Genomic DNA, 26,324 nt, shown 5'->3' with positions numbered 1-26,324 from the left:
TGTTAATGGTCTGAAAGAGACCCTATTTTTAGTTAGGAGGCAAAAAACTGAGGATTACCACTAGATAATATTCCTACATTTATTTTGGTTGTATCAAGTAGTTGTTGCTTAGATAGTTGGTAACAATGTGGTACTAATCATATTTTCTCTTGTCCACATATCTATGCCTTCTTGTTCTAATGTCTCTTCTATGCTAAGGAATATATAATATGTACATTTTATACTGTTTGATTTGTTATAGTGGATTGTCTGTATGTATATTCTAATCCTCAATAAAAATATTAAAAAAAAAAAAAAAAAAGTAATGATTTATACATTCAGAATGAGTATTCTATTTTAAGCAACTTTATAAATTGTCTCATATTATCAATGTTCCTCGTGATGTTGCTATCATTACTTTAAAAATAAGGCATTAAATTGATTATTTATTAGCTTCAGTACTCTGGACAGAACCTTTTTTTTTTGGTTGGATTAATTTCTCCAACAATCATCAAGGACAACCCAGGTTTTTTTCAAAAATTGTCCGTAATCTAAAATATCATTATTGATTTGCTAAGAAAGATAACAAGATAATTCTTAACATTTGAGAATCGGATTAAATTATAAAGTTGCTTAACATTTCATGCTCAATCTGAATCACGAACGCTAAATTTTTTTGGACAGTGTCCCTTTAAGAGATTTAAAGAGTGTATTTACTTCTCTTCTTATCTTGACATACTTTGCTTGAAAAGCATATCGAGATAGGCTCAGTAGATGAAGATTGTTGGATGCACAGAGATGCCTTATGTGATTGGCTCAACCATGTGCATTTAAATTTCTTCTGTTGAGGATATCTAAATACAAAGATAAATTGAGTTACATTTTAAAGTCTAAACAATTTTCTATCTCTACAGATCATTTGATACAATTGTTTGTTTGTAATGTCTATTTAAAAGTAAAGACGCCATTGCACAATAACATATATGAGCAGTTCAGACAAATACAAGCTCGAGGTTTATTTACTAATAACAAACAAACAGTTTAACATCTATAAACAGATTAGCCAAGTTACTGACATTATAACCTGAATTTGAACATTCAGAAATGTTGCGTGGGAAACGGATCTTGAAACACCAGATTTGCATCTTTAAACATTAGAGTCTAATGTCACGCAATAGCACACAATCAATGTGCATTCTAAAATACATTTAATAGAGCAATGTCAATACTTCACAATAAGTCAAAAAATTGATTTTATGAACAATAAAGACATACAATATTAAATGTGTATTTGTATTAAAGAAACAGACCGTTATTAAACCGAAAAATGTATACAACATTTAATAATGTGACAGTATTAGATTTTAAAGTTAATTTAAACATTAAGATTTAATGGATCACGGATATTAAATCTGCGTCACACATATCCACATGACAGGCCCATGAGTTACAAATAAGTCTACATGAAAAATGAAGTAACAGCACCACCAGGAGGTATGTGTAAGAAAGTTACTAAGATATGAAACATTAAGGAACGGCCAATCAGAGTTCATCACACAAACACAACTTGAGTCAGGATGGTCTCACAGACATTCTAACAATATTTCAAACATTTATCCAATCAGATATACAGATAACTTGTCCCATGGTGCATCTCATGTTTACTTCACCATATAAAAGTCCATTACACGTTGCCATCTTTGTCAGTTCTCTAATGCCTGCAGGCAGTATATATTATATCCCTACATATATTCTACAACCCAGCAGGCATGTCATCTCCCAGGTTCACCAAGCAGGAGAGCGCTGCACTGGTCCACGCCGTCAAGGACTTTTATCCCCAGCTGTTTGGGAACAAGAGGAGGTCGACAGATGCGCCTGTTAAGAAGGCCCTCTGGGAGTCTATCACCAATGTGGTTAAATTGGTGTGTGGCGTCCAGAGGAGCCAGGATCAAATCATGAGGAGATTCAGAGATATGAGGTTGCGCTTGTCAAAAAAAGTCAACCTCATAAGGGACTGGGTACAAGCCAGTAAAAGAGGGGGCCAAAGAAAGGCCCAGCGGAAACTATACCTACTCCCTTATGAGGTGACTTTATGCGAGCTCCTCACTCTCCGGGTCCCCAAAAGATTTCGATCCTCGCCATCCTCGGCCTCCTCTTCTTCCCTCCCAGCTGCGGGATCTGAAAGTCCTGACGCGGGGGCCAGGGCAGCTGCTTCTCCGTCCGGTGGCCTGGGAGGAGATGAAAGAGAATCTGAACCAGGTAACTATCCAACTTCATATAATATCTTAATATTTGATTAGAATTTTAGAAAATGTGTATATAGTCAGATACTAAATCTATACAGATCTCACAACATACACTACATATGATGTTTAGATATCTGATTTTAGATTAGTGACACATGAAATAGGAATGATGTTTCTTGCGCTCTACAGAATATGCGTCACAGAGCGAAAATGGAATAGCGCATACACGTTAACATGGGTTTGCTGTAAGTGGCATTGCTTTATACATGTTGGTCAAATGACGGATGCGTAATTCCGCTTGGAATCATTGCGCAATGATCGCGAAAATGGAATTGCGCATACACGTTAACATGGGTTTGCTGTAAGTGGCATTGCTTTATACATGTTGGTCAAATGACGGATGCGTAATTCCGCTTGGAATCATTGCGCAATGATCGCGAAAATGGAATTGCGCATACACGTTAACATGGGTTTGCTGTAAGTGGCATTGCTTTATACATGTTGGTCAAATGACGGATGCGTAATTCCGCTTGGAATCATTGCGCAATGATCGCGAAAATGGAATTGCGCATACATGTTAATATGGGTTTGCTGTAAGTGGCATTGCTTTATACATGTTGGTCAAATGACGAATGCGTAATTCCGCTTGGAATCATTGCGCAATGATCGCGAAAATGGAATTGCGCATACACGTTAACATGGGTTTGCTGTAAGTGGCATTGCTTTATACATGTTGGTCAAATGATGGATGCGTAATTCCGCTTGGAATCATTGCGCAATGATCGCGAAAATGGAATTGCGCATACACGTTAACATGGGTTTGCTGTAAGTGGCATTGCTTTATACATGTTGGTCAAATGACGGATGCGTAATTCCGCTTGGAATCATTGCGCAATGATCGCGAAAATGGAATTGCGCATACACGTTAACATGGGTTTGCTGTAAGTGGCATTGCTTTATACATGTTGGTCAAAATGAAATGTGAATTATTATATATGTAAAGAATACAGTATTCTTATTTTCAATATTATACATAATAAAAACAAAAATGCAGAATACAAAAAAATAATAACATATGCCCATCAATTGATGAGAATGAAATAACACTAAAAAATAATTAAAGCTACAGTAAACAACACAAATGATTGAAAATAAGAGTACAGGATATATTTATCATGAATTTAATTGAGGAAACAATTAACTCATGGGACTACCAAAAGATCAATAGTTTTTAATTGATTTGCAAATAATAAGATTTTAAACATGGCATGATTTGTATTAATGATATCCAATCCTCATTTAATATATTACAGATCTGGATGTTGGTGCTGGATCCTCAAGACAGGGCTTGTCACAGTATGGTATGTCTCATTTTAATTGACATTTGTCTTAGAAACATGGACAGAACATTACATACTAAATCCACATTGTTCAATATTTATATGTATCTGCAAAATGGATTATTAAAATCTTTACAAATAAGAATAAACAAAAAAAAAACCTAGGATTACATTGTAAGACTACTATGATTTTTTTTCGAATTTAAGATATCCCATCTATTCTGGATATCTTAATTTTACTGTAAGATTCTTTGAATGTCCAATTTATATTCTTCCCTTGTGTATTGCTTAATCTTATTTGTATACATTTTTAAAAAATTCACACACTTTTGCATATGATTTGATTTTAAAAATATAGATTCCATTATTGAAATTGATCACATCATTTAAGGGACATGCCAACTAAATTTTACATTGAATGATTTTTAAACGTGATTTTATTGTTTTGTTTAAACATTTTATGAGCTACATTGGTTCAGTCTATTGTTTTAGTTCTTCTAAAAACATATTGATTTTGGTTTAGGTTAAACAATGCATTACTGGTATTATCCTGCTTTTTTTATGCATAAATTGGCATTGGGTCAAAAGTTAAAATCATGTGTTCAGATAACAGTAGTACATAGTTTCAAAAAGTATACAATTACACATTTAGAGCTTCATGTCCCTTTAATAGATGAAAATTAAATAATTCATAGGATATCCTTAAATAACATATTAGATTGGAATTGCATGTTCAATCCCATTCATTACATCAACATATGGAGTAGAGAATTCATTAACACCAACATTGTCAAATCAATATATTTTTTTTCCATCAAATACTTTTTATTATTTTTTCTCAGAAAGAAGAACAACAAAAACAAGAAATCAAATACTAACAGACAATAGACAAATCAGTTCAAGTGCATCAAAGAAACATAAGCAGAAGGTTTCTAATTTTTTGACAGACAGTGATCACATATGTAGCTAAGGTGAAAAGCTAGGCAAAGGCTTATTATCAGTTTAAAACTCAAGAAAACAGTTGAGACAGTTTAACCTAGAACAGAAAATGGTCACACAAGGAGGTATATTAGTCAAACGGGTCACATTAAGCCAGACTACATGGTGGGTTCCCCCCTAATGGTATTGTCAATGTTTTGCTGTTCCCAGATGAAAATTATGTCTAAGATAACATCTTGCTTCCCTTTGTACGTATAGTACAACTTTTCTAGATCTAACATGTAGCTCACTTCTTTTATCCACATATGGTAGGTAGGAGGGGCAGTTTTTTTCCAGAACCTAGGGACCAAACGTCTGGCGCAGCTAAGCATACAATGCAACAGTTTCTTTCGATATAGGCAGGAAATTTTTGGGATGTCACTCAGTAGCACCAGGCTAGGGGTAAATGTGATTGGTATCCCCAGTACTCTGTCCACATGTCTGTTTATGTTGTCCCAGTAAGAGCTAAGAAGTGGGCAAGACCACCAAATATGTGAGAGTGTACCCACCCCCCCACAGTGTCTCCAACATAGGGAAGAGGAGTTAGGGAATATGCTTCAAAGGCGATGTGGGGTAAGATACCACCTTGAAAGTAGTTTGTAATTCATTTCGACCATCGCTAGGGACAGAGAGGATTTTTTAGTTTCAGAGAAGATATGAAGCCATTGGGCCTCGGTGAATTCTATGTTTAGCTCCTTTTCCCATTTCGCAATAAATGTTGGTGTCTTATTAGGGAAGGAACCTCTAAGCAGTTTGTATATAGTAGAAACATGGGATTTGGCGATAGTGGGAGATGTACACAGAGTTTCAAAGGGGGTCAGGGGTCTTACAAGGTCTGGCTTATATGTGCTAGTAGAAATAGCATGCCTAATTTGCAAATACGGGTACCACAAGTGAAAGGGGGCTCCCAGTTGTTGGTGTAAGTCCGCTTGAGTCTTAATAATTCCATTGTGTAATACTATGTGTGTCGGGATGTTAGTAGGGATGCCTGAAATAAGTGGCGAAGGAAAGGTATGTGGTTGCAACAACAAGGGGTTGTTAAGTAAAGGGGTTAGGGGGGAGATCTGTGACGAGATCTGCTTCTCCTCGGATAGAAGTCTATCCCATATTCTGAGGGTGGTAGCAATGTAGTGATTCCCCCAAACGTCTGTTGGTCTTTGTTTACTAGGTATCCAACATTGGTCACCCAAATTCAAGCCACCTGCTAAGCAGGATTCTATTTGGGTCCAGGTTTTCCCAGCCGGGGAGTGCTTCCAAGCAACTATACGGGCCATATGGGCCGACTTGTAATAATTCAGGAGGTTCGAGGAACCCAATCCCCCGTTCTCTTTGTGTAAAAATAAGGTGTTTCTAGCTACTCTGGATCTCTTATTATCCCATATAAATGCGTCTAGCATTTTTTGTTGTCTTCTTAAATACTGCAAGGGGAGGTCTATGGGGAGTACTTGAAATAAATATAAGTACTTAGGGAGAAGGTTCATTTTTATAGCGTTAATACGCCCCATCCACGAAAGATGGCCCCTTTTGCTCCAGAGTTCTAATGACTTACTAGTTTCCTGTTGAAGTGGCATGTAGTTGAGGCTGAACAGCTCTGTATATGTAGGTGATATGTCAATCCCCAGGTAATGTATTTTATTTGTCATTTGGAATGAGGTGTGAGTCGAAATAAACTGTAGTTCTTCCTCCCTAAGGTGTATCGGCATTAACATTGACTTTCCCATATTAATAGAAAAATTTGAGACTGATTTATAATCTTCCAGTTCATGTAGGAGGGTGGGGATAGATATTAGCGGGGAATGTATTGTAAATATAATGTCGTCCGCGTACAGAAGACATTTTTGGTGGATCTCCCCAAAGGAGATTCCACTAACAAGAGGGTTATTTCTGACTCATACAGCCAGTACCTCCACCACTAAGGCAAATAGTAGTGGAGAAAGAGGGCACCCTTGTCGAGTGCCGTTGTTTATATAAATTACTTGTGAGAGTGTGTTATTTGCGTTAACTCGCGCCGATGGGCTCGTATACAAAGACTTAATGCGGGATATTGAGGTATGTGAGAATCCAAATTTTGACAGGGTGGACCAGAGGAAGTCCCAGTCCACCCTGTCAAAAGCTTTTTCCGCATCTGTGGACAGTATGACTAGGGGTTTTACATTAGATGATGCAGAAAGTAAAGTGTGCAACAACCGGATGGTGTTGTCTTTAGCCTCTCTGCCCGGTATAAATCCGGTTTGGTCCGGGTTCACCAGGAAGGGTAAGTATTTATTTATTCTGGTAGCGATCAGTTTGGCATATAGTTTAATATCTATATTTATTAGGGAAATGGGGCGGTAGTTAGTTACTTTATCACAGGGTTTATTTGGTTTGGGGATAACTGAGATAGTAGCTTCCAAAAGGGATGGGGTCAATTGTCCATCTTGGTCTAAGGAATGATACATATTTAATAAAGGGGAGCAGAGCAGGGACTTAAACTGATGATAAAATTTAGGTGTAAACCCATCGGGGCCTGGGGCTTTGCCTTGAGGGAGGTTTTTGATAGCTATCATAAGTTCTTGGGCCGAGAATTTCTCGTCTAATGCCTCGCAGTCCGACTCAAGTAGTGTAGGGAGTTGAATTTCGGATAAATAATTGTTAATTTTAGCAAGTTTGGACACTTTGTCTTGAGTTGGAAGGTTATACAGTGTAGAATAATATTGCGCAAATTGGTTAACAATGTCAGCATTTGTGGTATAAGTTATGCCCTCCTTGTCTGTTATTTTATCTATAAATGTTTTGTAACGCTTCTTCTTCAGGGACCTAGCAAGGAGACGCCCCGCTTTATTGCTCTCAATAAAGAATTTTGATTTGGATGTTAAAGCCCGCATGTGGGCGTTCTTAATTAAGTATTGGTGTAACTCCTCTCTAGCTTGTTGAGATTTTTGTAACAATATTGGGGACTGCGGGTTTTGCTTAAGTTCTCTTTCACAGTTATTGTAGTTAGAGGTCAAAAGGTCATATTGGGCTCTTCGTTGCTTGCGCTGTTTATGTGTATGTCCCATTATTACCCCCTAATGAAGCACTTATACGCTTCCCAGTTGTTGGTTGCTGAGGTAGCTAAAGGATCATTAAAGGAAAAGAACTCTGCTGTCTTTTCAGCTAAGTCCTTCGTGATCAGAGGGTCTAAGAAAATTTGGTCGCTCAGTCTCCAATTTTGTTGGTATTGTGGCTTAGTTGACCATTGGAAGCTAGAACACACCATACTATGGTCAGACCAAGCGGTGTGGTAGAGCCTGGATTCACATAGGGAGGAGAGCGTCTGTTGTTTGCAAAAAATATAATCTAAGCGGGTGTATGAGCGTTGTGGGTTTGAGAAGAATGTGAAATCCCTGGTAGTTGGGTTAGCCACTCTCCAGGAGTCAAATAGGGGCATGGCTCTTATGTCTTGCCAGTTAGCTTTTATTTGCGAGCTCTGCATGTAAGAACGGCCTGAGGAAGTGTCTAGCATGGGGCTCATTGGGAAGTTAAAGTCTCCGCCCATGAATACCGGGCCTTTCGAGATGTCTAGGATTTGATTGATTACTTTGCGAAAGAATGGGGGTCTAGGGTGAATAGGGACATATATATTTACTAGGGTAATGGGCCTGCCATAAAAAAGTCCTACTAGAATTAGTATTCGCCCATCTGTGTCTGAGTATTTATCGAGTAATACAAATGAGGTGCCCTTTCTAAAGGAAATACACACGCCATTGTGCTTTGTCGGCCCTGAGCTTAGAAAGTGTTGGTCATAGTGGAGCTGTGAAAGCTTGGGCTCATTAGTTTTTTTAAAGTGAGTCTCTTGCGTCATAATGATGTCGACTGTCTTTTTATAAAAATCATGGAATGCTATTGATCTTTTCTGTGGGGAGAGGAAGCCCTTTACATTTTGTGTGGCTATGCGAAACTGGTTAGGTCTGTCTCGGTCTGTCATGTATTTCTAGCTGCGAGTGTCACTATCAGTACAACAAGTGATGTAGATAGTTATGTGTGGTCGTAATCTTCCTGCCACTGCCTGAACACAGATAAATACTGATTCTTCAAGTACACTTCAAACAAACAATCAATTTAAACAAACAGTTCTCTAATACCTCCTACTCCTTGGACTACAATTTGAAGAGAGATTGAGGAAAGCTAAAGAAGTTCCAGAAATAGGGAGTAAAGAGTAAAGAGATGAGAGAAAAGGGTAGTAGGGTAGGGAAGCAACTAGGGAAGAGAAAGAAGAAGCAAGTTGGGTTAGAAAAGAGGTAAAGATTAAGTAGAGGGTGTAAGAGGGGAAAGAGCAGCATGACGGAGCTTCCCCATCAGGCCAAGGTCAGAAAGACACAAAAACAAAAACAAGAACCCATATTCAGAACTAGAGCAGAGATGTGCAACAATATAAACGTTTGAAACATGGTTAACTGTGGATTGAATAGACTTTGGAACATTCAGTTACATAAAACATATAAATTTCAATGCAGGAGTCTTCTCATGTAACAGTGTCCGTTAGCTTAAGTTCAAGTTCAAGTTCTTCATTGCAAGAGCTAGGCTAACAAACAGTTAAATACTATTTCCTAGAATAAACAAACTTATCTGCTGAAAGTTTTTTCACATGTTAATGTCTCGTAGTTTAATTTCTACATTACATACTCACAACCTCCAGGAATGAAGAAAGTAGTAGATTACTCTGAAAGTAACCTCGAAGGAGAGAGCACCTTCAAGTCCTGTTCTTCTGTAGTATGTGGGCATATAACAAATACACCAGCTGTTTATGACTGGTGCTGGGGGGTACCGCCATGTTCTTCGCAAAACATAGAATCGTGGTAGAAAAAGTGCTTGTTTAAGCGGTAGCCACTGGAGTGTCAGGATCTGTATCTGTGCACAGCTTTTTCCCGTTCGTTCTGTCCACTACCTCGGACCAGAGTCGTCTCTGTGGCCTCGGCAGGTGTGTAGCATGGTCTTTTGGCTGTGGGACCGCTGCGTCCGGTGTAGGAATGTCGAGTAGTTTGCAAAAGTCATTCACTTTTTCTGGGGAGCTGCACTCATAGCGTTTACCATTTTTAATGAGTTGTAATGAGACAGGAAATCCCCACCTATAAGGGATCTTCAGTGACCGTAGATGAGAGGTGAAGTTGGAAAATCCTTTTCTAAGTTGTAATGTCCTGGCCGACAGGTCTTGGTAGATTTGGATCTTGGCGCCCAAATAGGAAAAATGTGGTTGCGTTCTTGCCATCTGTAGGATTTTTTCCCTATCTTTGTAGCTCACGAAGCACACTATAATGTCCCTTGGAGGTTGGTTATCATTCGGCTTCGGCCGTAGGGATCTGTGAGCCCTTTCCAGTGGTATGGGTTCAATCACCCGTTGGTTGGAGATAGCTAAGGATTGGAACATATTTTGTAAATATTCCGATATATCTTCGCCCTTGATTGATTCGGGGATACCACGGATTCGAAGATTATTTCTTCGCGCTCTATTCTCCACATCGTCGAGTTTGTTTTCCAAGTCAAGGATCTGTAACTGTTGTGTTTCTATGGAGTGTGACATGGCTGCCATATCATTAATAATTTCCTCCCTGCCATCTTCCAGTGTTTACACTCTATTTCCTAATTCATTTAAATCTTTTTTAAGTTCAGCGCATTCAGCTTTGATACAGGATTTCACCTGGTTAATCAGAGCCTCCATAGCTTTTAGTGTCACTGGTGCATCTACGGGGTGTGAGTGTGATTTTGAAGAGGATCTCAAGGGCTGCAGTGTAGTAGGACTGTCAGACAGCTCCTCATCTTCACTGGAGGCTTGGGGAATTTCACCTTTCTTTTTTGTGCTGTCAGTCTTTTTAAAGAAAGAATTTACAGCCCCTGAAGACAGGGTTGGTTTTGGAGGCTTGGTAGATCTGCGTTGTGCCATGGTAAGGGGTTAGAGAGAGATCTAGTTGTCCTCTGCTGTATAATTATTTGGCTGTCCAGGGTATATCAGATTCGTAAATTATGCATTTACCTAGGTTAGGCAGAGTAAGGCTAGACAGAGTGGGCTTGCATTGTTATGATAGAGATGTATACTTTATGCAGTTTTCAGCCCTGAACTGCGCCATTCGTCTAAATATACAACCCCATGTTGATTAAAGATGGGTGCTGGTATATGGGAGTGCTATTTACTTTGTATCCGCTATGTTCTCTTGCTTAAGATGGCGACTGCCACGTGGATGCTAAAGTGCGTAATTCATGCTCCTTACCGGACACTTGTGGGAGAGAGTTAGGCAAGGTGCTGCATCTTTTCCTCCTCCGGTACACTTGTAAAGGGAGTGCAGGGTCTCCTGCTCCCGTTCAGATCTTTCAGCTCAAGCCCGGGTTGTACTTTAGGAGGGCTCCATTTGCGGCCTTTACCGCCGTCAAATTACTGGGTTCGGAACGTCTGCAGAAGCTTAAAAGTGAAGAGGACCGAGCCCCTCTCACCTTCCGATCGCTTAACGCATCAAGTCTGGGCACTTGTATGGGCTTGAATCGGCCATAGAGAAAGCTCTGTCTCCACTGCTGTCGGAGCTCTAGTTTAGTGCGGCCATTCGGTATGCCCGCAAGCTCCGCCCCCCAAAAATCAATATATTTTTATATTAAAGGGACACTGATCTAAAATTATTAATGTTGTCATTCAGATAGAGCATTCAATATTAAGCAACATTTAAATATAATACTATAATCATATGTGAAATATTCTATTGCTAAATGTATTTTAAAATCAAGAATGTACGTTTATCTGCAGCTCAATTTTGGTTGACAAACCTGGGTTTTTATTGATGATTGGTGGATACCTTCAACAAACAATATTTATTGAATCCAATATTGCTTATCTGCCTTTAAGATTAAAATGTAGCAACATTAAAATCATTTGGAACACTTTGAACAGTGAAATCAATGATTGAAATAAAGCATGTCAGTGTCCCTTTAATAAACAATAGATTAATTAATCCTTACATTCTTTGGATTAGACAATATTGATATATAATTCACATATTCACTGTTGGAGTTACTTTATAGATATAAGCATACTCTAACAGCACCATGATTACATATTTGTACTAATCAATTTGGTTTGGTATTGTGATCAATATGTGTTGTGTCCTAAACAAGATTACTGTACATTGCACAAATGGCTCGATGTGCCACATGTCTTTGTTTATATTTGTCAACAGCTGTTATTCAAAATGTGGTTTGTGTGTATTCTTTTAAGAACATTGCTCAATGGGTATATTTAGATATGCAATAGCATCGTATGAGATGAGTTTGATGTCTAATATAGTCAGAAATTAAACATATGTTCAATACATAATTTTTTACAGAATCCCCTTGATTCAATAAAGCATTTTTTTTATAATGACTGCTCTATTCTTCACATTTTAAAGTTGATTATTCGTATAAATCGATACAGATGTGATTTAGTGATATCCCAAATGTGTTCACTAATATATATCTATATCATTCATAGAGAGAGTTGGTGTGGGGAGCCCAGAGGAATCCAGCACCGACGCAGAGATGCCCTTGCGGTCTTCTGGTAAGTCCATTGACTCATTTATATGTCATTGAAGGTGTATTGTTAATCAATATTATGAACATGATTCTGATGAAGCATAATATTTGAAACAAACATATAATTTACTCCTCTGATTATATATTCATTTTATTTGAATATTGAAAGATTAATAATTAAAACTTTCTTAGTCTACACCTTTGTTATTCAGAAGATGTATAGCATATGTTTGTTTCCATGTTCATTTTTGACAACAATCATCAAGTGATACACACATGAGAAATCTTAAATGTTCAATGTACTATGCTTTTATGATTTAAAAATTAATACAAACAATACATTGAAAATCTGAATCATTGAGAATAACAAATCTAATGTCATTTGTATGCTCCATCAAAATGATGTAAATCATAACTTTGGGTGTGTATATCTTTAATGCAACATTGATGTGTGTCTTTGAGCAACAGTAACATATGTTATAATATCTGATCTTAACGTGTACACAACATGTTATGTTTTACAGAGATTGATTTAACATGTGAGACGGAGGAGGAAGAGACTCCCTTGAAGTAGGATGGTATGTGAAATATATCTAACATGTTTCCAACATGTTGCTTTATTGGAAATCATTTTATTGAAGACATTCAAAGTCTACAGCTTTTGCACTTTAAAAAGGAATATTATTTGTCTGTTCAAATACACTACTGCCCCCTTTATATATCAGGCATCATGAAGATATGCTTGGATTTGTTTAAATATTTGGATTTGAAATTCATGCCATCATGATGTCACATGCATATTCTAGGCCAAACCACAATAATAATTTTATAATTGTACAGACAGTCATTGCTATTCATCTGAGTGCCTATATGCATACCATATCCTCATGTCATCATTGTTTAGAAATTCAAACACACTTCTAAGTATATTGCAAACATAATCAAGTTGAAATGCGTTGATTTGATTTCATTATGTATGAGATGTTAATATATTTATTATATTTATTTCAGATGGATCCTCCGCTTCTGGTCATCATTGTTCCTCCCCTGCCCAGTCCCCTGGCCAGCCCCCTGCCCAGCCCCTGCCCAGCCCCTGCCCAGTCCCCTGCCCAGTCCCCTGCCCAGCCCCCTGCCCAGCCCCTTGCCCAGCCCGGCCCTTCCCATTTGTCCTGTTCTATACCTCCAAAAAAACACCCCTTCGTCCCCCTTCACCGCTCTCCCTGTCTTTTGGCCTGTACAGCTACCCCAGCTGCCCTGCCCCCAACTCACCACTCCCCAGCTGTACGGGCTACCCCAGAGCAGCAGCCCATCCCTCCCCAACCCAATCCCATCCCTCCCCAACCCGATACCATCCCTCCACAACCCAATCCCATCCCTCCACAACCCAATCCCATCCCTCCCCCCTGTCTCAACCTTCATTGTCCTGGGTGTCGGATTGTCCTTCCCAGGCACAGCTGTAAGTATCATTCAAAATCAACATTATAAGATACTTAAAGGTATACTGAATGAAAAATTGTCAATTGTGATTCAAATAGAGCATGCAATGTTAATCAAATTTATAATTTACTACTCTTATCAATTATTATTTATTCTCTTGCTATCTTTATTGAAACAAAGAAATGCCTATATTTTTTTTATTCCAATAAAATATGGACATCTTTCTTTATTGTTGGATGAATGTATCCATCAATCAGCAGGGACAACCAAAGTTGATAACCAAAAATGGCCTGCCCTATAAATTTACATTCTTGCATTTAAAATATAGCTAGAGAATTCTAACATTTAAAGAATACGAGTATTTTTTTTTTTTTTTAATGTCATGCTCTATCTGAATCAGTAACTAAAATATTTAGGTTTACTGTCCCTTTAATTTGATATCACTACATATACCAATCACCGCTATTTGGATCCAACAATGTATGTACAAATGTTCATACATTATCTCTTGTATAACCCAGTGGGAATGTAATTTCTTCTGGTTGCTATGTTTACACAGCTTGTCCTCAACGCCAAAATGTTTAAGGATAGGTGTGCCTACCACAGTATAACAAAAATCTTTAAATTGCTAATGTAAATACAATGTAAATCCTTTAACAAGATTTTAGACACTCAAGCTGTAAAAGTGGATCATCAAAAACCAATTAAAGGGGACAAAATGTTGGATTAAAATGCCCATTTAATGGTTTAGGTCTGTCTGAAGAACATATTTCATGTGTAAATAATCAATGTCAACAAATTAATTTAAAGAATGATTTGTCTTTATGATGACAATGTATCTTTGCTTTTTATTTTGTCTGTTGTGTAATTATCATTAATATTTGTTTTTTTCTTTATTTTAGGCTGTGACTCAACATGGCTCACGCTCGAAGGTCTAGCACGCATAGAGCAGGCCGTGTTGAGGAATGCAGCTGTCCTGAGAGGGATGGCCGACACCATGCAGGCCTAGCTACAGGTTCAGCATATGACTCTACGTCAGATGAGGTGGTGGAACTCAATGCTTGAATCTGTAGCTGGACAGGCACAGGACGATGAAGGGGATGACCAGTAAGTGGAGGATCTGGAGATGCTCCAAGGGCGCTGATAAGAATCCTCCGTCCACATGTTGATGTTTGGTTTTATGGTTGCCATTTGGCCTGTTGTGCCTGTTGCACTCTTTTACCTTGTCATATGTCTCCAATGGGGCTATGCTTGCCCTTGGCAACTCTCTTCATGGACTGTGATGCACTCTGTTACCTTGTCATATGTCTCCAATGGGGCTATGCTGGCCCTTGGCAACTCTCTTCATGGACTGTGATGCACTCTGTTACCTTGTCATATGTCTCCAATGGGGCTATGCTGGCCCTTGGCAACTCTCTTCATGGACTGTGATGCACTCTGTTACCTTGTCATATGGCTCCAATGGGGCTATGGTGGCCCTTGGCAACTCTCTTCATGAACTGTGATGCACTCTGTTACCTTGTCATATGGCTCCAATGGGGCTATGCTTGCCCTTGGCAACTCTCTTCATGGACTGTGATGCACTCTGTTACCTTGTCATATGTCTCCAATGGGGCTATGCTGGCCCTTGGCAACTCTCTTCATGGACTGTGATGCACTCTGTTACCTTGTCATATGTCTCCAATGGGGCTATGCTGGCCCTTGGCAACTCTCTTCATGGACTGTGATGCACTCTGTTACCTTGTCATATGTCTCCAATGGGGCTATGCTGGCCCTTGGCAACTCTCTTCATGGACTGTGATGCACTCTGTTACCTTGTCATATGGCTCCAATGGGGCTATGCTGGCCCTTGGCAACTCTCTTCATGGACTGTGATGCACTCTGTTACCTTGTCATATGGCTCCAATGGGGCTATGCTGGCCCTTGGCAACTCTCTTCATGGACTGTGATGCACTCTGTTACCTTGTCATATGGCTCCAATGGGGCTATGCTGGCCCTTGGCAACTCTCTTCATGGACTGTGATGCACTCTGTTACCTTGTCAGATGTCTCCAATGGGGCTATGCTGGCCCTTGGCAACTCTCTTCATGGACTGTGATGCACTCTGTTACCTTGTCATATGGCTCCAATGGGGCTATGCTGGCCCTTGGCAACTCTCTTCATGGACTGTGATGCACTCTGTTACCTTGTCATATGTCTCCAATGGGGCTATGCTGGCCCTTGGCAACTCTCTTCATGGACTGTGATGCACTCTGTTACCTTGTCAGATGTCTCCAATGGGGCTATGCTGGCCCTTGGCAACTCTCTTCATGGACTGTGATGCACTCTGTTACCTTGTCATATATCTCCAATGGGGCTATGCTGGCCCTTGGCAACTCTCTTCATGGACTGTGATGCACTCTGTTACCTTGTCATATGTCTCCAATGGGGCTATGCTGGCCCTTGGCAACTCTCTTCATGGACTGTGATGCACTCTGTTACCTTGTCATATGGCTCCAATGGGGCTATGCTGGCCCTTGGCAACTCTCTTCATGGACTGTGATGCACTATGTTACCTTGGCATATGTCTCCAATGGGGCTATGCTGGCCCTTGGCAACTCTCTTCATGGACTGTGATGCACTCTGTTACCTTGTCATATGTCTCCAATGGGGCTATGCTGGCCCTTGGCAACTCTCTTCATGGACTGTGATGCACTCTGTTACCTTGTCATATGGCTCCAATGGGGCTATGCTGGCCCTTGGCAACTCTCTTCATGGACTGTGATGCACTCTGTTACCTTGTCATATGTCTCCAATGGGGCTATGCTGGCCCTTGGCAACTCTCTTCATGGACTGTGATGCACTATGTTACCTTGTCAGATGTCTCCAATGGGGCTATGCTGGCCCTTGGCAACTCTGTTCATGGACTGTGATGCACTCTGTTACCTTGTCAGATGTCTCCAATGGGGCTATGCTGGCCCTTGGCAACTCTCTTCATGGACTGTGATGCACTCTGTTACCTTGTCATATGGCTCCAATGTTCCTGATCTTTACCAGATTATTTATAAACGTTGTTGATGTTTTCTGACATACTAATAAAAGACATGTCATTGCACGATTCTTTGTCCTCCTTATTCATGTCATTGATTGAAATCTCTAGTTTATCTTGTTGATCCTTAAAGGGACCTACCAAAAATAATGGTGTTTCCTGAATCATATATGTAATACAATTGTAAATGACTTTAAGATTAACATCTCCAATGTAATTTTAATTTTTGTCTTTATATATTTTTCTAAAAGCTTTATCATTGCATGATTATGATTAGCATAGTAATTCTTTTATATATGTATATATAGATTGTTATATATGTATATTTCAAATTTCACATCCATGTGTGTATTTATAAACTCTGCATGAATTGATGCACCTTTAACAAATGATCTGAGGATTGATCCAATGATATAATCCCTGTAAAGCGTTCATTTTATTGAAATAGTATTGTCTCTGTGTATCCTCTTTTTAAAAATAAAAATCATGTCCCTTTAAGTGATGGTGAGCACAATTGTTAATGAATGGATTTCCATTTCTAAAGCGTTTTTGTCCTTTTTACATGAACAAGGACATATAATCTTATTAATAAACAATCTTATTGTAATGTTGACAGCACATGTATTTCATTTTCAATTCTATCTTATTGTAAAAGTGTAACCAAATCAATCTCTGTGTGTAATGCGCATATTTTAGATGAGGAATATGTTTTTCCAAATATTGTTAAAAAGTACTTCTCCTCCCATATATGGCTATAGGTAGGCTGACCATATTTCAACTTGAATAAATGACACGTTTGATCAATACATGTGTCATTATTGTTATTCCAAAACAATCTAAACATATCTTAAAACATCAATGGCATATGTATTTCCCATGTGTATCTTTCAAATGTTAAAGATATACACCATAGCTATAGTTAAAGGGACAGTCAAGTCCGAAAAGATGATTCATGATTTCGTGACATTCCTAGATAGCAATCTAGACACATACTAGTTACTAAAATATAAATATGTTTCTTAGTGATATGCCAAGCTGTCAACTGAGTCCTTGTATTGGCTGCGTTTTTTCAGCGATCTCGGATGCGCCATGTTGCTTAAGACGTCACCTGCCAGGCTGTCCAATGATTCCTTGTATTGACTGACGTTTTTACGCGATCAAGGATGCACCTTTTATTGGATGGCGTTTTTACGCGATCAAGGATGCGCCTTTTTTTGGTTTGCGTTCTTACCTGATCAAGAATGTGCCTTTTATTGGATTGCGTTCTTACGTGATCAAGAATGTGCCTTTTATTGGATTGCGTTCTTACGTGATCAAGGAAGCGCCATGTTAATTAAGGCGTCACATGCAAAGGTAAAAAAACGTCTGATTGTATTACGTAGTCCCGCAATATTTGTTTGTGCACGCTAAACACGTTTGTGAATGAAGCCAAGTTTAAAAACATGGCGAATATGGATTGTTTGCATCATGTTACATTGTTGACCCATAACTGATAAAGACCACCACATTCTCTTTTGCTGGATGTCTGGTTGAATAAACGAACGAAAGCAAAATGTTTTCATGCATAAGATATTTCGAGGCAAGTGCAAATCTCTATAGTCCATGTTGTTTAATATGTTTGTCAACAATATGTTCCTTTTTATGAAAAATGACTGTTGTGTTTAATGTTAAAGATATCTAATTCATAAATATGCGCTATTGTGTTAGAATAAAGTAATCAATATGCATTTATCTTTATCATATGCTAAATATATGATGCCGACTTCTTCTAAATGTAATTTCGTCGTATATTTTATTAAAGGTTCATTAGACACTCACATTATAAATCAAAATATTTTATTTTGTCTTTAGTTACATAGTCCATTATTTAACAAATACACGTCTCATTTTGCTTCTGTTCAAATAAAATTTAAGTAATTTTCAGACTCCTCGCCAAGCCTCTAAGTTTCATGTGAGTACCATCTCCAGCTTTCTCCTGTTTGTGTAAAGGGTCTTTTCATATGTTAATGATGGGGTATTGTCTTGTTTTACGTTTGTAATGGGGGTTCATCTATATTTTCAATAGAGCTAACCCGATTTTCTTTGAAAGTGTTTAAAGCTTTGTAATATTGATATCAGTATATGTTAATCTTGTTGTTTCTAGTAGTGTCTATTACATACAGTTCTGTTAAAAATATAGTACACTGTCCCTTTAATACAAATGTTTATTTATGTATCATGTATGAGTTCCACATTGGTTATTAATCTCCAAATATATTATTGTTAGCATATTTTCACCCCCCACTCCTAAAAGGACTTTAAACCATATTCATTGTTAAAACAAATGTCTTTATAAAAATAAATTAACACAATAATGTCTCTTTAAGAAAATAGACTTTATTTAACACGTCAATATAAATCTGTTTTCAATATTTATTGTTTGAACAAGTACATGTAGATATACCAACAATCTGCAAATATATGTTAGCATATGTAATTTTGTTAAAGGGACAGTTTAGAAAACAAATCATGTTTTGCATTATTATAAAAGTCAATTTTGTAATATCAATGATATCAAAGGTTTCTCACCAATTAATCATTTGTCTGTGTTTTTTTTAATTTGCTAGCTAAACCTATGAGGTTCGTGGGCTCATTTCTTAGAGCTTGAAGAGTGCATGTAATCAATATGCAATTTGACCACTAGAGGGCATTTGGATAGCATTTGTATATCTAAAACCTGGTGCTCATACAGCATATTTACCATGTATTGATCATTGATGTCTAAAATGTTGTTATGTCAGAACAACAAATAAGTGGTCATTTTTCATAGGCATAGATACAAGGGTAAGCACATAAGTCACACGTATTTCTCCATGTTTTGTTGTTTCCAACTTGATAATGCGTAATACAGTGTTTTCTTTGTAATCAATAATTTTCTGACTGTCCCTTTAAGCTGTGTTATTGGCATTCAAACAGTAATATGCCATCATGGATAATTGTAATGGTAATTTTGTTAGCGATTTGTGAAACAGTTTGGACATCACATCACAGAAACTAATCAATATCATGAACAAGGATAGGTATGTGATGTGGTTTTCACACACTTATAACCCACACTCTGCAAACAATCTGCCTCCATGGACCCGGTCCCATAGAAGTAGATTATATACAGAGTGTGGTCCACAAGTGTATGAAAACCACATCATTACATACCTATCCATTACACATTAAATAAAAATAACATTAAACATGAAAACAAATACTTACTTCCTCTTCCTTCCCCTCTTCCCACGGGGCTGAGGCTCTGGGAGGGTCAACTGCAGACTCCGACGAGTTCTCATTGGATATGTTGTGGGAAGAGTGGAAGGAAGAGTACTGGGACGACCAAGGTGAGGAGGAGGAGATGGCCCGGCAGGAGGAGATGGCCCGGCAGGAGGAGATGGCCCGGCAGGAGAAGATGGCCCGGCAGGAGAAGATGGCCCGGCAGCAGGAGGCCCAGCAGTAGGAGGCCCAGCAGCAGGAGGCCCAGCAGCAGGAGGCGGACCAGGAGGCAGACCAGCAGGAGGCAGACCAGCATGCGCCTCCCGGAAGAAATTAAACACCTCTTGTTGGAGATTAAAGGTTCTGTTTTGGCCTTCTTCTATTCGAGTAAGGATGTTTATTATTTGGTTTTGGCCTTCAATGATTTTGTTTTGTCCTTCAAGAATTCTAGTTCTGCCTTCTATATTTTGTATCCGGGAGTTACGCATCTGGTCAATGTAGTCTAGTAGAACCCGCACCTCCGCTATTTCCTCTTGTTGTGCTTGGCGGGGTGCCCGTGCATGGTGGGGTGCCCGTGCACGGCGGGGTGCCCGTGCACGGCGGGGTGCGGGTCCTTGAGGGGCCTCTGGTTCCACGGCCTCTTCCTCTGGTTCCGGGGCCTCTTCCTCTGCTTCCGTGGCCTCTTCGTCATGGGGGGCCTCTTCCCTCCGAGGTGGAGATTCATCCCCACCACTCTCATCCCGGGGAAAAGGAGGAGCCTGTATTTGCTGTGCTGTCTCCTCCCCAGACTCTGTATATTTGAAAAAGAAAGAAATGTATATATTAGCATATTTCCAAATAAAGCTTTAAATGACTTAGCTTACGATACAATTACAAATGCAGCCTCATTAATCCACTTTGAAATCTAACAATCAATACGATTTCCGCATTTTCTAAACCGTGTTTATGATATCTCTGGTCAATCTGAATGTTTTAGCGTTTGTTTTCAGTCTGTTTAAATGCACACCTAACCTATAGCCTAGATACTGATGTAACCGCAAAGTAATTGTGAATGCGTGTAAACAACGTTATAACATTAATCTGATCCTTAAAGGGACATGAAACCCAATGTTTTATCTTTCATGATTTAGAAGCATACAATTATAATCAACTTTCTAATGTACTTTTCTTATCTAATTAGCTTCATTCTCTGGATATTCTTTGCTGAAAAGCATATATAAATATGCTTAGAAGATGCTGATTGGTAGCTGAATATAGCTGCCTCCTGTGATTGGTTCACCGTGTGCATGGCTATTTCTTCATTAAAGTATATCTAAAGAATGAATCAAATTAGGTAATATAAGTAAATTTGAATGTTTTGTCAAATTGTATTCTCTACCTCAATCATGAAAGTAAAGGTTTGCGTATAGTGTCCCTTGAAATACATTCGTATGGGAATTTATTCTTAAATGAGCTTACCGTCAGATGAGAATGGCAGGTTCCCGGTATCAATTCCTCCGATACCGACTACATCCACCTCGGAGATGCTGGGACGCAACATTTCCTCCCATCGGCAGTAATCGATTTCCAGTGCAGGGCCGCCACCGGTTCCTGCGGAATGTCGGGCCTCCAGGCTTAACTTTTTCTTAAGATCCATCTTGCAGTCCCGGTATCGATGTTTAATAGAGTCCATATCTCTGTTCCGGCCACCCACTGCATTGACTGCATTCCTTATCTCATGCCAGAGCTTCCTCTTCTCAGTCGGGGTGGTCTTCTGATGCTGCAGCCTCCTATACCTGGCCATATAGGCTTCTACGAGGGCCTCCTTCTCCTCCATCGAAAACCTCGCCTCCCTAGTCGCCTTGGCCTTCCCCTGTGACGATGCCCTCTGTTTCCCGGACTGTGAAGCCCTACTCTGTCCGCCACTGGGCCCAGCCACTTGTTCATCTTGAACCAAGTAGCTGGTTCCACCCACCACTTCCACCCCCGCTTCCTGCCCCCCTTCCTACCCCCCTTCCTGCCCTGTTCCTCTCCCCCTCCCTCTCCTCCCCCCTCTACCTCTCCCCTGCCTGCCCTCCATCTCTTCCCTAAGCTAAACCCCAACTAAGCAAACAAAAAGTGAGTGTGATCAAATGAAAGGGGGTCAAAATAAAGAACTAAAAAGACCAAAAAAAGTGCTGAAAGTGTGAAAGGGATATAAGCCCTTTTAAGGGCTGGTAATAGAGGTGATTACTTTAGGGGGATTAGATTAGGGGTTAATGTATTTAATATAGCTGGCGGCGGTGTAGGGGGGATTAGATTAGGGGTTAATAATTTTAATATAGCTGGCGGCGGGGTAGGGGGATTTAGATTAGATGCAAAAGAGCTGATTTCTTTGGGGCATGCCCCGCACACATTAGGGGGTAGTTAATATTGATGGCAGCGGTGTAAGGGGCTCACATTAGGGGGTAGGTAATATAGATGGCGGTGGTGTAAGGGGCTCACATTAGGGGGTAATATAGATAAAATAGGTAGCGGCGGGGTAGGGGGCTCACATTAGGGGGTAATATAGATAAAATAGGTAGCGGCGGGGTAGGGGGCTCACATTAGGGGGTAATATAGATAATGTAGGTGGCGGCGGGGTCCAGGAGCGGCGGTTTAGGGGTTAATAACTTTATTAGGTGCGGCGGGGTCCGGGAGCGGCGGTTTAGGGGTTAATACATTTATTATTATTAGGAGAGTGAGGGGGATAGCGGATAGAGGGTTAGACGTGTCGGGCTATGTTTAGGAGATGTGTTAGACAGTACGGGAGATTTAATAACTTAGTCAGGTTTTGTAGGCGCCGGCAGTTTCTAAAGTGCCGTAAGTCACTGGCAACTCCAGAAATTTGTACTTACGCAGATTTCTGGACATCGCTGGTTTGTGAGACTTACGGCACTTTAGCATCTGACGGGAGGGTATATTGGATAGCTCGAGTTGCGAGCTGAAACTACGGGCGGCGCAGGTTTCCACGCTTGCGCCGAAACCTGCGCCCTATATCAGATTGCGCCCATGATCGGGCAAAGATTTGATCATTGAGCCCTAAACTAAACCCAATGCATGAGAAGTAAATAATTATATTACTTTTTAACAGAAATCAGTTATGTAAATGTTTTTAAAGTTACAAAATTAAACCAGGACAAACCAGCATGTTTCTGAAGAAGTCATACTGAAGTATCCAGTGTTTATTGGTTAATAGGGACTGTGCAACTAGCTGTATTGGTTGACAAGCATACACCTCTTCATTCCTGACTTCTGAATATAGGTTTATTCATCACAGGATCATCCATTTAAAAATAAAAAAAAAATAAAAAAAAATACAGCAACAAATAATTACTAAGTAACAATTTTTAGATGGAGCAAAAAACAAATCCTATAGCCTATATGTTTTAAATGTTTTATCTTAATATCTTAAGATAAACAGGCAAACAAAAAACAATAAAATAAATCTAATCATTCTTCACAATATGAAAATATCTGAGCAGTCAACAATGAGTTAATAAAGTGATGTCATGGAAACCCATAATAAATGATATCATCTTTTTATTTAAAGTGATACTAAACTCAAACATTTTCTTTAAAAAAAGATAGAGCATGCTATTTTAAGAAACTTTCTAATTTACTCCTATTATAATTTTTTTTTCGTTCTCTTGCTATCTTTATTTAAAAAAGCAGGAATCTAAAGTATAAAGGGACACTGAACCCAAATTTCTTCTTTCATGATTTGGATAGAGTATGCCATTTTAAGCAACTTTCTAATTTACTCCTATTATCATATTATCTTCATTCTCTTGGTATCTTTATTTGAAAAGCAAAAATGTAAGTTTAAATGCCGGACCATATTTGGCGAACAACCTGGGTTGTTCTTGCTGATGGTGGATAAATTCACCCACCAATAAACAAGTGCTGTCTAGGGTACTGAACCAAAAATTGTCTGGCTCCTTAGCCTTATTTTTCAAATAAAGATAGCAAGAGAACGAAGAAAAAATGATAATAGGAGTAAATTAGAAAGTTGCTTAAAATTGCATACTCTTTCTGAATCACAAAAGAAAACATTTGGGTTCAGTGTCCCTTTAAGAGTGGCCCATTTTATGTTCAGCACCCTGGAGAGTGCTTGCTGATTGGTGAATACATATAAGCCACCAATAAGCAAGCATACCCCAGGTTCTGAACCAAAAATAAGCCAGCTCCTCAACTTTACATTGCTGCTTTTTAAAAAATGATAGCAAGAAGACACAGAATAATTGATAATAGGAGTAAATTAGAAAGTTGCTTAAAATTGCATGCTCTATCTGAATCACGAAAGAAAAAAAAAAAATGGGTTTAGTATCCCTTTAACTGAAAAAGAAAAAAAGTTTTGTCTATTTTTTTTTAGGGGCAAAAGGGTAATCTCTATCACCCAGACCCACCACCATCGGCTGCACACGTGACATGAGAAGGCCCCTACCAACCCCCTCCTCCCCAGTACAAAATTCAAAGAACAAAAAAAAAATATTGTAATTTTAATAATAAAACAATAAATAAACTGCTGGCTGCTGCAGTATTTCATCATGCATGGGGTGGGGCCCCCTTAAGATGCGGGGCCCTCGGACAAGGGCCGATTTGCCCAACTTGTCAGTCCGCCCCAAAACAAAGTAAGGGGTCCATTTCTTAATGTGTGGACGGACATGATCTGATATAGCGGATCATGTCCTCCGCACATCGATAAATGCCGACAGCATACACTGTCGGCATTTATCATTGCACCAGCAGTACTTGTGAATGCCGCCCCCTGCAGATTCACGGCTGCTAGCAGGGGGTGTCAAACAGACCGCTGCTTCTTAACTTCCGCTTCAGCCGGAACTGAAGCGGAGTGGGTCAGAGGCAGCATCTGCTGCTTCATAAATATATAATACCCTATGTGTCTTGTATATTACATTTGGCAAAATATATCAACAGAGCTTTTAAAAACATTTCTGACCTTGAAACATGCAGATATTTTTTTCACTCGAGGCGATTCCAATATCATACAGCAATATTAAAAGCTTGATGTGTTAAATGTCAAATGTAACATTTTATACACAATTCATAAAGAAAAAGAAAAAACCTGTGCAAAGTGAATTATGTTGTGCTCCTTAGAGTATTACAAGTTCTCTATCAGTAGGGAGTCCTTAAAAGTCTAGTAGTTTGTTATCTGTCTACAAATTGCCAGGAGTCACTAAAATTAAGAATGTGATCAAACCCATTTACTCTTATGTAAGGATCTGAGATCTGCAATAGAATTTAAATTGGTTTCTAATCTTATCTATAAAAAACGGGTTGTCCATAAGTCATGATTTCTGCCAAGCAATTCCATTTCATAGTGGTTCTATTTTGTTAAGTTGGGAACAACTTTAGTAATTGTCTGAACATTGACCCTAAACATTTAGAGCAATAAACATGTCAGTCACAGCTACATTATCCTGTAGAAAATGTAATTTAAAATTACTGATATGAAAAATACCAAAAAATAAAAATAGTAACCTCCCAAAAGAACAATTTTAAATTGTAATACAAAATATTTAATAATATGTTAGTAAAACAACTTTGCAATATAGAGAAAGGGAGAACACTATAAAGTGAAGACTGTATAGGTACAAAAGAATGGTGGGTGTGGTTTGATTTGATCTTTGGAGATTGGTCCTAGAAGCTGTGAGTGGTGTTTGTGTGTGCGTGCATGTTTGTATGTGCGTCTGTGCATCTATTTGTGGGTATGTATTTGTCTATGTGTGTGTATGTATGTGTGTGTGCGGGTGTGTGTATATATGTGTGTGCATTCGTAAGTGTGTGTCTGTGTATATGTGACTGTATGTATATATGTATGTATGTGTGTGTGTATGTATATATATATATATATAGGTTTCTATGTATGTTTGTGTGTGTGTAGGTGTGTATATGTATGTGTGTGTATTTGTGTCCGTGTAAGTGTGTGTGTTTTTGTGTATGTCTGTGTGTGTGCGGGTGTGTGTATATATGTGTGTGTATTCATAAGTGTGTGTGTGTATTTGTGTGTGTGTATATATATATATATATATATATATATATATATATATGTATATATATGAATATCTATTTAGAAATACATAGAAGATACTCTACAATGTGCAGAACATTGGAATGTAAAATATGCTTTTACATGTTTTAATCTACTTAATGGCATAGGGCTCCAATGCATTTTGAATAATGTGTATTAGATAGTGTTATTATGAGTGTAACTATACTTTTTAATGTATTTTTTATGTGTTTTGTGCAATTTTCATATTTTGCAAAACAGTTAACCAGAGCTCTAAAGTTGCGTAATTATTCTAGCTTAAATTGTGATTGCACTTAACTGATCACATATACTTTTAACTATTAATACGAGTGGTAAGCCTGACGAGCGCAAACCCACACAATAAACCCATTATCGCTGCTTCACTCATAATCCAGCCAAAAATGTTTCTTTCATGATTAAGAACATACAATTTAAAAGAACTTAATTTACTTATATTATAAGTTTTTCTTTGTTTTCTTGCTATCCTTTGTATAAAAGCAGGAAGTTAAGTTCGGG

At 38.8% G+C, this 26,324-nt stretch overlaps 1 long non-coding RNA gene across 1 annotated transcript; it reads left to right on the top strand.

Moving 5' to 3' along the window:
• The first annotated feature begins 3,535 nt into the window (after positions 1-3,535).
• Positions 3,536-13,438, top strand: LOC128664968 (uncharacterized). The gene is made up of 4 exons (XR_008402954.1): positions 3,536-3,586; positions 12,015-12,080; positions 12,580-12,633; positions 13,067-13,438. It is a non-coding gene; the product is annotated as an uncharacterized LOC128664968 (long non-coding RNA).
• The last annotated feature ends 12,886 nt before the right edge of the window (positions 13,439-26,324 follow it).

Source organism: Bombina bombina, chromosome 6, assembly GCF_027579735.1.
Source record: "Bombina bombina isolate aBomBom1 chromosome 6, aBomBom1.pri, whole genome shotgun sequence".
Lineage (NCBI taxonomy): Eukaryota > Metazoa > Chordata > Amphibia > Anura > Bombinatoridae > Bombina > Bombina bombina.
Note: the sequence above shows the minus strand (reverse complement) of the source record. Positions and strands in the feature narration are given on the sequence as shown.